We start from the raw sequence: 9,230 nt of genomic DNA, 5'->3' as shown, positions 1-9,230 counted from the left end.
CGCTCTAAAGCTTTCATCAACGGAATGTTTATTGTTAATTGGTGAAGCATATTAATGAAAGCTTTGTATTATTGGTCCTCCTTTATCTTCTTAAAACTTTGAGGTAAGGGCGGTGAAGGCATTGAATTTGGTTGTTTCAATGTTAGGTGGATTACAGACAACATTTTTGTTGGCCTCATTATTGGCAATGGCTCTGAATTATTGCACTTCCCTATTTCCCTTACTATGACATCAATAATATATGTCGTGAGGCCGACTCCTATATCCTTACCTTTCGCTTGTTGTTCAAGCCTCTCATTTTTCTTTTAAGACTCTTCAACATGTTCTCTAGTATGTATTCCACTCCTTGTTGTGATAGCCTTGCAGTGTTCATCTGCATTGAGATTTTTTATGTTGCTTAGGATTTCTAGTATTTCTAGGCAGTACTCCTTGTAGTCGATTGCTCAAAGCATTCGCCATTTGGCCAACTTGATTCTCTAAAGCCCTTAATGACGCAGATTGACTGGCGATGTACTCTTTCATTACATCTTTAAGAGATGAAAGATTGGTGGTTTGTGTTGAAGATTGTCCTTGATAATTCTACCTCTGTTGGGGTTGTGTAGTTTGTTGTTGTGTTTGATGCTACAACAATGGTTGTTGCTTATTGTAATGCTACGACTATAGATTGTAACATTTTGGCATCTCCAAGACAAATTGGGATGGTTCTGAAAGTTGGCATTGTAAGTATTTCCATAGGAATTATCATTCCTATTGTAGTTCCTCACATAATAGATGAATTTAGGATTTGGAGGCATTCTTCATAGCTATGATTTTCTCCATAATAAACACAAGAAATACTAGATGTTGACTTTAACTTATAAATTCCCAATGGCTTTTGCAACTTCTTTACCATGTCCGTCAATACTGAGATCTAGGAAGCCATATAATTGAAAGCTTAAGAATCTATCGTTGCAGCATTACTTCTACCAAACATAATCCTCGTGTTGGGGTATTTATAGTAATTGCTTGATATTTTTTCCAAAATATCATATGCCTCATTATATGTCTTGTCCAGAAATGCTCTATTTTTTTTGAAGCATCAACCACTATTCGAATGTGCATGTTCAACCCATTATAGAACATTTTAATTTGCGTCCAATATGGGAATCCATGCATTCGACACTTTCTCAACAAGTTCTTAAAATGTTCCCAAGCCTCGTACAAACTTTCATCTTCTAGTTGTTTGAAAGATGTCAAGTTATTTCGTAGCTTTGCATTCATATTTGGTGGATTGAATCACAGTAGAAATTTTTATACTAGCTTGTTCTAGGATATTATAGCACCATGTGGTAGCAATGTCAACCCAGCTCTAGCTTTTTTCCACAGTGAATAAGGGAACAACTTCAACTTTAATGCTTCTTTAGGAACTCATTATTGAACAAATGAATTACAAACTTCCATAAATACTCGAAGATGTGCTCAAGGATCTTTGATGAATGACCCACTATATTGCCACATGAACTACAACATCTAAAACATTACCTGTTTCAACTCAAAATTGGAAGCATGTATTATCGGTCGTACAATGCCAGGATGTAAATCATAGAGTGTTGTCATCACGTGCTCTCGAATAGGCCGATTATGATCATCCATGTTGTCAAATTTTTATTGTCCAACTTCATTACCAGACGACAATTCATCATCATCTGCATGTTGTTGCGGAGGTAGAGTATTGTTATCATTTCCAATGTTCATGTTTTCTTGATGTCTAGCAGATTCTCTTCGATGGTGATAGAATGTTCTTTCTATTTATGAATCAAAAGACTCTAGCTCGTTGTTACCACGAAACATAAACCAACAAAACTAATCAAGATAAAAAGTACCTACAAAAAGAAAAAAAATAAATAAGTAAATAATAAAACTAACTCTAAAACAAAATTGATGCTCCCCGAAAATGATGTCTAAAACTTGATGTTAGGATAATGCTATAGCATTCAACGCAAGTGCACGTATCATATCAAGTAATAAAAGTGGTAGCTTTTGATAGCTACGAGTGTCAAATCCCATAGGGAGCAAGCATTTCCACTATAGTTAGACTATCAATTAAAAAGATGTTGGTACTTAAGAGACAAGGTAGAAAACTATAAAAATTAGAATATCAAAGACAAGGCAGTGCTACAATATTCTGGAAAGCATTAAGTCAATTATCAAATAGATTAAGATAATAAGTGTCAACTTTTAAGACGATCCTACAATGAATCCTATTGTCATGTGTCTAGCAATGATTAAAAACATTTTATTAACAAAAAATAATCTTCATTAATTAGGGTAATCAAACTACTAACAAAGCTAAACAAATGGGAACATACTTCTCAACATAAAAAAATACTTCTAAGTAAAACCAATGTTGACGAAAGTACAAGAAATATTAACAATATATATTTCTAAAATATCATCAATAAATTATGCTTGAAGTTACTAATATTTCTAATAGTAACTTTAAAGAGTAGTAGCACATGATCATAGAATTCAAACATAATTCAAAATAAAAACATAAAAACCAAATATAATCCACAAGTTTATAATATCTCAATGTTACTTGTTATTCCCCTATCTTTAGCAAATTGCAAGCTTAGAACAATGATATCTTTGACTGTCGATGCTACTTGTTCTGGTGAGGGACTTAGGCTACCATTGCTTGATAAAGATAAAACGTGAAGAAGATATTTTTTGGAGGTGAACAATGGAATAGTCATTTGGCTCAACAATCCCTCCAATTTATAGGCTAGAAATCCATGAATGATTATAAGGGAAATTTTAGGCCCGCAATGTATGTCATGGTTCATGGTTATGAAATAAAGGGATAAATAAACCCAAACAAATGTTTAAGCGTTATCAAACCAAGTATTAATTCGTTATGTTGTCTTAAATCTTGTCTTGCTCGATATGAATCTACTTGTACGTGTAATTTATTTTCTTTTGATGTTCCATGATCTTCTTGTGAATTAATTCTGGATCTTTGAACCAATTGTACTAGCTTAATCTTGTGACTTGAAGCTCGACGAGTCACTTTTTTTGAAATACTTGATTTGTTTTCTCTCTTTTCCCCTTTTGTTCTTTTTTCTCTTTTTATTTTCTCTTTGTGTTATCACCTTGATTTGATCTTCGAACACCTCATATTTGGTTCACCATATGGTGTCTTATCAGGATTGATAGTCTTCACTCATGCGAGCGGATTCTCTTCACCTTGCCCCTCTTTGTGGAGGGTGATCATTGGTTAGGGTTGAATCAGAAGAAAATATAATTCAGGCTCAAATGGGGACAACAAGGGATATATATATTTTTCTTAGCAAAGGGATAATAAAAGAAAGTCATTCATCATTTCATATACGAAAGTCCTTGTAGAAGAGGTATCCCTAGGGGGATAGATTTTTAGGATTAATTTTATTCACATGAAAACAATGTAATTAATGCATGATAGAATTATTTCAAATTAATTTCATTTTTTCCTTCTTGCTGCTAGCATGTCTCAATTGCTTAGGCTCATATTCAAAAAGTTGATTCGAGATGTCCCACATTGTTTCTTCTTGTAGGAATGTTCATGTTAAGTGAACATCTTGTACTCAATGCCTTTGGGATTTTTTGGTAGAAAAAATGTCGATTTTGCGTCTAAGAAGACGATGGTGTGACTTTATTGGATCAATGAAAGGTAAGGGTATGACTTTTTTGTGTCTCGAAAAAGATTTAGGCAATATTTCAAAGTCTCTAAGAGAGGTAATGTCAAAATTTGGTCTTTTGGTAGTGACCATGAATTATTCTGGGTAAATAATCGATAGGCTTTATTTTTGGTTTTGGACAAGATAAGAAAGGTTTAATCTTTCTATGTGTTAAAAATCTATAATTCATTAAGAATTAAAAGAATTGTAAATTAAAATATTCAAAGAACTACAAGATTATAACTCGTTCAATTGTTCACAACCTTAGAATATAGCATAAGTTCAATCATCAAAAGATTTAAAAAATATTTAAGCAAATATTAAAGACAGAACAAAAAAGAGTTCAAACAAAACAATGCTCTTAATGCAAGTGAAAGAAAGCTTCATGGTAGATGCAATGACTTCTCGATCCACATCAGAATGCCCCATCATTCTTCGAATATCCATGCCCCTGAATAAATCAAATTCTGGACCTTGTGTTTCAGTGCCTTACAGTTCTCAATGGAGTGTCCTGAACTTCCTATGTGATATATGTATATGGCATCAACATTGTTGCCCTCAGGACATGGGGACTCTTTTGGCTTGGACTGAACTGGAGTCACAAGATTCTTCTAAACCAGCGTTGAAAGTAATTCCTCATAGGTCATTAGAATTGGATCAAATTGACTCTTTTCTCGGATCATCCTAAAAGGCTCAGCCCTACTACCATTTGAATGGCTCCAACTGTACTGATTTCAACTTCTTCCTGTAATTGTTCGAATCTTAATCCTATTCTTAATGTGGTGTCACCTGATTAGGACAACTATCATCGAATCCTCCACGAATTAATTCCATATTTTTATGAATGATGCATGTGAAAACGCTTAAGTAAATGCAGTGTGGAATGTAAATATGCAAATGCATATGTAAAAAGTGTTGATCCCAATGATAAATGTCATAGACTAATTTTCATCAGAGATAAAAATTCTTCACATCACAAGATAGTCCATTTTACAGACATGTTTTCGCTTAGACGCTAGGTATGAAATGGATTAATACTTTGTCTCGGAGCTTCGTCGTTGAAAATTATTCCCCTCAAGCGCTCTATAAACTATCTCGGTTAATTCCCCTATAGGGCTAGAATCATGTGGCATGCCTTGATGATTAATGGTTGAATAGTTGTAAGTGAAATCTCTACCATTATTTTACCTTCTCGGATAAAGGGATTACCTTTCGAGTCTTCGAGGTTGTTCTATTAGTTAACTCTAGTGCTCAATCTTTAAGCGATTTTCTTCCTCATTAGTAATCAGTGCATGTCTGTGTATGTGGCTACTTGATTGAAAACTTTTTTCTCTACTTATGAAAATTCTCACTTAAATATTCACTTACGGATCAACATTTTTGCATTATGTTCTAATGATGCAATGTAAAAAAAGACGAAAATGGCATAAAAATTAGGAAAAATGAGTTAGTTCAGGTAAGATAATCGAAACAGATAAAAGTGTTATTTAGAAATGAATATAACACCTACCCCATCATGGTATCTACCCTAGCATGCTTTTATTAAATAGCAATCCTACCCAGACATACTTTCTACCCGACATGCTTTTATTTCAAGAAATTGATCCTAACTGCATGGTAACTAGTTCATAGCTTTCATTCGAAAACAAATATATTTTATTAATTTAAAGCAAAATGTAAAGATTTAGAGTTGTTCCTCCTTCGTGTATGCTTATTTTGATACCTACTAACGAGCATAGGTTTTGTATGACTCTACCTATGGTAACCGTTCTACAGTTTACTACATGCATGGTTTCAGCTCTAATGGGACAAAGGTACTCGAATTGTCCTTTTTGCTAGTGCCCCCTTGGGCTACCAAACCCTCAATCCTAACCCATTACAGGTATAAATATATCGAGTTCAATTTGAGGGAATTCACTTCCTTATACCCATACAAGGAATAAATCCATACGAATATATAAGGTATGTGTACCCCAGAGGTTATTTAAAAAAGCTCATATTAAGAATAAATTCTTACGAGAGTAAAGCATTCACCCTACTTACTTGGGAAGAAGCTTGAGTATAGAGTCCATGTCATGTGAATGCATGTGATGTGTGTGAGGAGAAACATACAAACCTTTGACCCAAAAAGGAAGAAAAAACTCTTTATAGAAACCTTGACAAAGCTGAAAACATAGATTAAAACGTTAGTATGATAAAAAAATTAAAAGAATTTCATTAAATGTATCATAAGTTAATTATAGGCTCAAACTCATAATTTCTACCATTACGATAATGTATAAGTGACTTACAGCCTGACTCTCTAAAGTGTCCCCAGCAGAGTCATCAAGTTGTCATAACCATTTTTGAAAACTTTTTTATTTATATTTTTAAAAATAATTATGACTTAGTTAAAGAAAATTGGGATTTTGAATTAATTATTACGAATTGGAGTCACCATCAACCTTTGGGTTAGGTAGATTGAATACATAAAAATGTCTTACTTTAGAAAATATCATTTTAAAGACAAAAACTGGTATGTTTTACCAAAAATTTATTTTTAGGGATTCGAGAATCGACGTGGAGAAGGATAAACACCACCACAGTGCCCAATATTGGTACTTAGTCGCTTACACGTTGTCGTAAATGTGGAAATTGAAATTCGAATCGAAAATTAAATTTTGATCCATTTATTGAGACATTGATTATTTTTTTTGAATTATTTGTTAGGGACATTCCTTAATTTGAGAAGAAATCATGAGGTTTGCACATCCTCTAATAGGAAGACTATTTCATTTATTTCTTCTTTATATGAGAAACATTCCCCTCCCAACATTATCAAAAGTGCAAACCGAATATAAATTGAATATTAGTTATTGCATAAAATAACTTACTATTCAAAGAAACATGCATTTTAAATGTGGAAATTAGAATTAGAGAAACAAATAAATAACATTACTTTCATAAAATATAATCGATTTATTTTGAGATCTCATTACGTTTGAATGGCGTTTTGAAACACACTTCTTATATAAAATAGAACTTTTTGCGCCCATTCTATGATAAGGTTCTCGAAAATAGCTTCGAGCATATAAAAATGTAGGCCATTAATATTAAGCAAATTGAATCACTTTGTAAACTTATCGACTAAATCATAAACTAATCAAAGCTTACGATAATATTAAAATAACTATTAAATAAATACATACATATATGTAGTATAGTAACATACCATAATAAAATAAAGATCATATAAAGAAAAAATATTACAGGGTTCAAAACAACCAACAAGTAACTTAAAACGAGGTCTAAATCAAACATAATTGATAACATGGTCTAATATGCAAATAAATTAAATCGAATCTAAACAGTGATTAAAATTGTATGCAAGGCTAGCCTTAAGGACCTGAAACATAAATTACCATTTTTCACATAATAGAGTAAATGAATAAAATGGAATAAAGTGAAAACCTACAGGCACGATTCAATATTCAACCTAAAACAAAGATTGTGGTTAAAATGAAAATTTGAAAAATGAAATGGGTAATGTCTAATATTAGTAAAATATAAGATAAACAGAAAGGTGACCAAAATACAAGTTTAATAACTATGGGTCTTGAAATATGAAATAATTCATTTACATATAATGGCTAAAATAAAAGTTTACAAAGCCCGAAGGCCCCAGAACATAATTTACCCAAACGTAAAAATGTGCATTTACCCCCAGGACGTCGTCGTTTTATACGCCATATATATGGATAAAAGCAAGGCCTACACCTGACCATCTCCCCTCTTTTTCCTCATTTCTATTTTCTAAGGGAGAGAGAGTGAACCAAAAGCTCTCTACTCTTCTCCTCTCCCCATCGAGGGAGAGAAACTGTCACCTTCCGACCGCCGTAAATCGATGGCCAAAATGAAGAGAAAAACCACTTAAAGACTCATATGAACCCATAATAAACCCTAAAACCCTAAAACCTAAAAGGTTACCCCTTGAACTCTCACCAAAACGTCCAAAGTAAACAACCAAAGGTAAAGAAATCAACTTTGAAGACCTAGGAGCCTCCTTGACTCCGATGAGCACACGACGACGACGATGATTAAGTAAAAAGGTGAGCTTTTTAGGGTTTCTTCCTTTTTTTGTTATTTTTATTATTTTTTTACTATTCTCCATTTTTTGGGTTCCAAAGCTTTTTTCTTTGGTTCAAAAAAATCTCCATGTTTGGTTCGAATGCCCTCTGAATATAAGTTTATCTTTTGGAGGGAATGATTTCCCCTAGTTAAGGTAGATGATATCCCCAATTCTTTGGGATTTATCTTATTTTTTAATAGGGTTTTCGGGTTTGGTAATATTTTTGATTGATTTGAGTGATTTTTGTACTGTTTGGCCAGATTTGATGATGACATTGGATCGAGGAGTCTTCGGTGACTACTCACACGACTAGAGAGACAAACGGTTTGGTGTATGTATCACACATCTTGGTGGCTGATCCTTGCTGGTGGCAGTAACAACTTCACACATTTAGGGTTAAAACCCTATTTTTTAGGAGATCTTGACCATTGATCTTCAACTCGATCGAATGGTGGAGATTGAGTGGCTACATTAGAACATGATGTAACCCTAATATATTTTGGGCTTCCACCATTGGGTCTCCTGGATAACATGTATTGGGCTTGGGGTACTGTTTGTAGTATTGAGTGTCTACACACCTCTTACTCAGTATATTGTAGAGCCGCCTAATCTGAACTAGCACGATATGCCTATGCAAGATCGAGGAATGTTTCTTCAGGCATTAAATAATATCATCAATCGCTGAGCTGCTGTGCCAGTTTCGAAAGAACTGAGGAAAATGAGAGCACCTGAATTTTGAGGTGATACAGATTTTGATCTGAAGGCTACAAATTAATGGTTGAATGATGTTAAAAACATGTTAAACATGATTCCTTGTGATGATCAAGGAAAGCTAGAAGGGGTTGTGTCCTTGTTGATGGATTAAGCCAGTATTTGGTGGAATACAGTCACTGCACGAATCTCTCCATAACAGATTACTTGGAAATTCTTTCTGAGGGAATTCAAGGAAAAGTACATTGGGGACGTGTTCATCAATGAGATGATGCAACAATTTCTTAATTTGGATCATTCTGGAAGGAAAATCTACAACTATGAATGTCAGTTCCACAGCTGAGTCAATTTACATCGAAGTTCCTTCCGATTGAGAAAGCCAGAATTAACAGGTTTATTGTTGGGTTAGATCCTCAATATAAAAGGATTTTAGTTTCTTATTATTTTATTGTTTTTCAAGAAACGATAAACAAGGCTAAAGCTATGGAAAAAGTTGACTTAGAAGATTCGAAAGCGAAAAAGACTCTGTTGAGCAAAAGGTTTGGAAACTCCTTATCTGCACAATCTTCCAAATGCAACAAGGGACAACAACAGAAAAGTTATGGCTCCTCAGCATCTATAGGAAAAAAGGGATTTTCTAGAGGGAAGTCTAAGCAGACCGAGAAAGCTTTAGCAGGTACTCAAGGTTCGGGATTCCGTCCTATTTCATAATGTAA

The 9,230-nt window shown here is 33.7% G+C and overlaps 1 non-coding gene across 1 annotated transcript; it reads left to right on the top strand.

Moving 5' to 3' along the window:
- The first annotated feature begins 1,149 nt into the window (after positions 1-1,149).
- On the top strand, positions 1,150-1,251 carry LOC120215594. Its single transcript, XR_005524972.1, has one exon. It is a non-coding gene; the product is annotated as a small nucleolar RNA R71 (small nucleolar RNA).
- The last annotated feature ends 7,979 nt before the right edge of the window (positions 1,252-9,230 follow it).

Source organism: Hibiscus syriacus, unplaced genomic scaffold (genome assembly GCF_006381635.1).
Source record: "Hibiscus syriacus cultivar Baekdansim isolate YM2019G1 unplaced genomic scaffold, ASM638163v2 tig00110123_pilon, whole genome shotgun sequence".
In the NCBI taxonomy this organism is placed as follows: Eukaryota; Viridiplantae; Streptophyta; class Magnoliopsida; order Malvales; family Malvaceae; genus Hibiscus; species Hibiscus syriacus.
The sequence above is the reverse complement of the archived record's forward strand: the minus strand, read 5'-3'. Positions and strand labels throughout refer to the sequence as shown.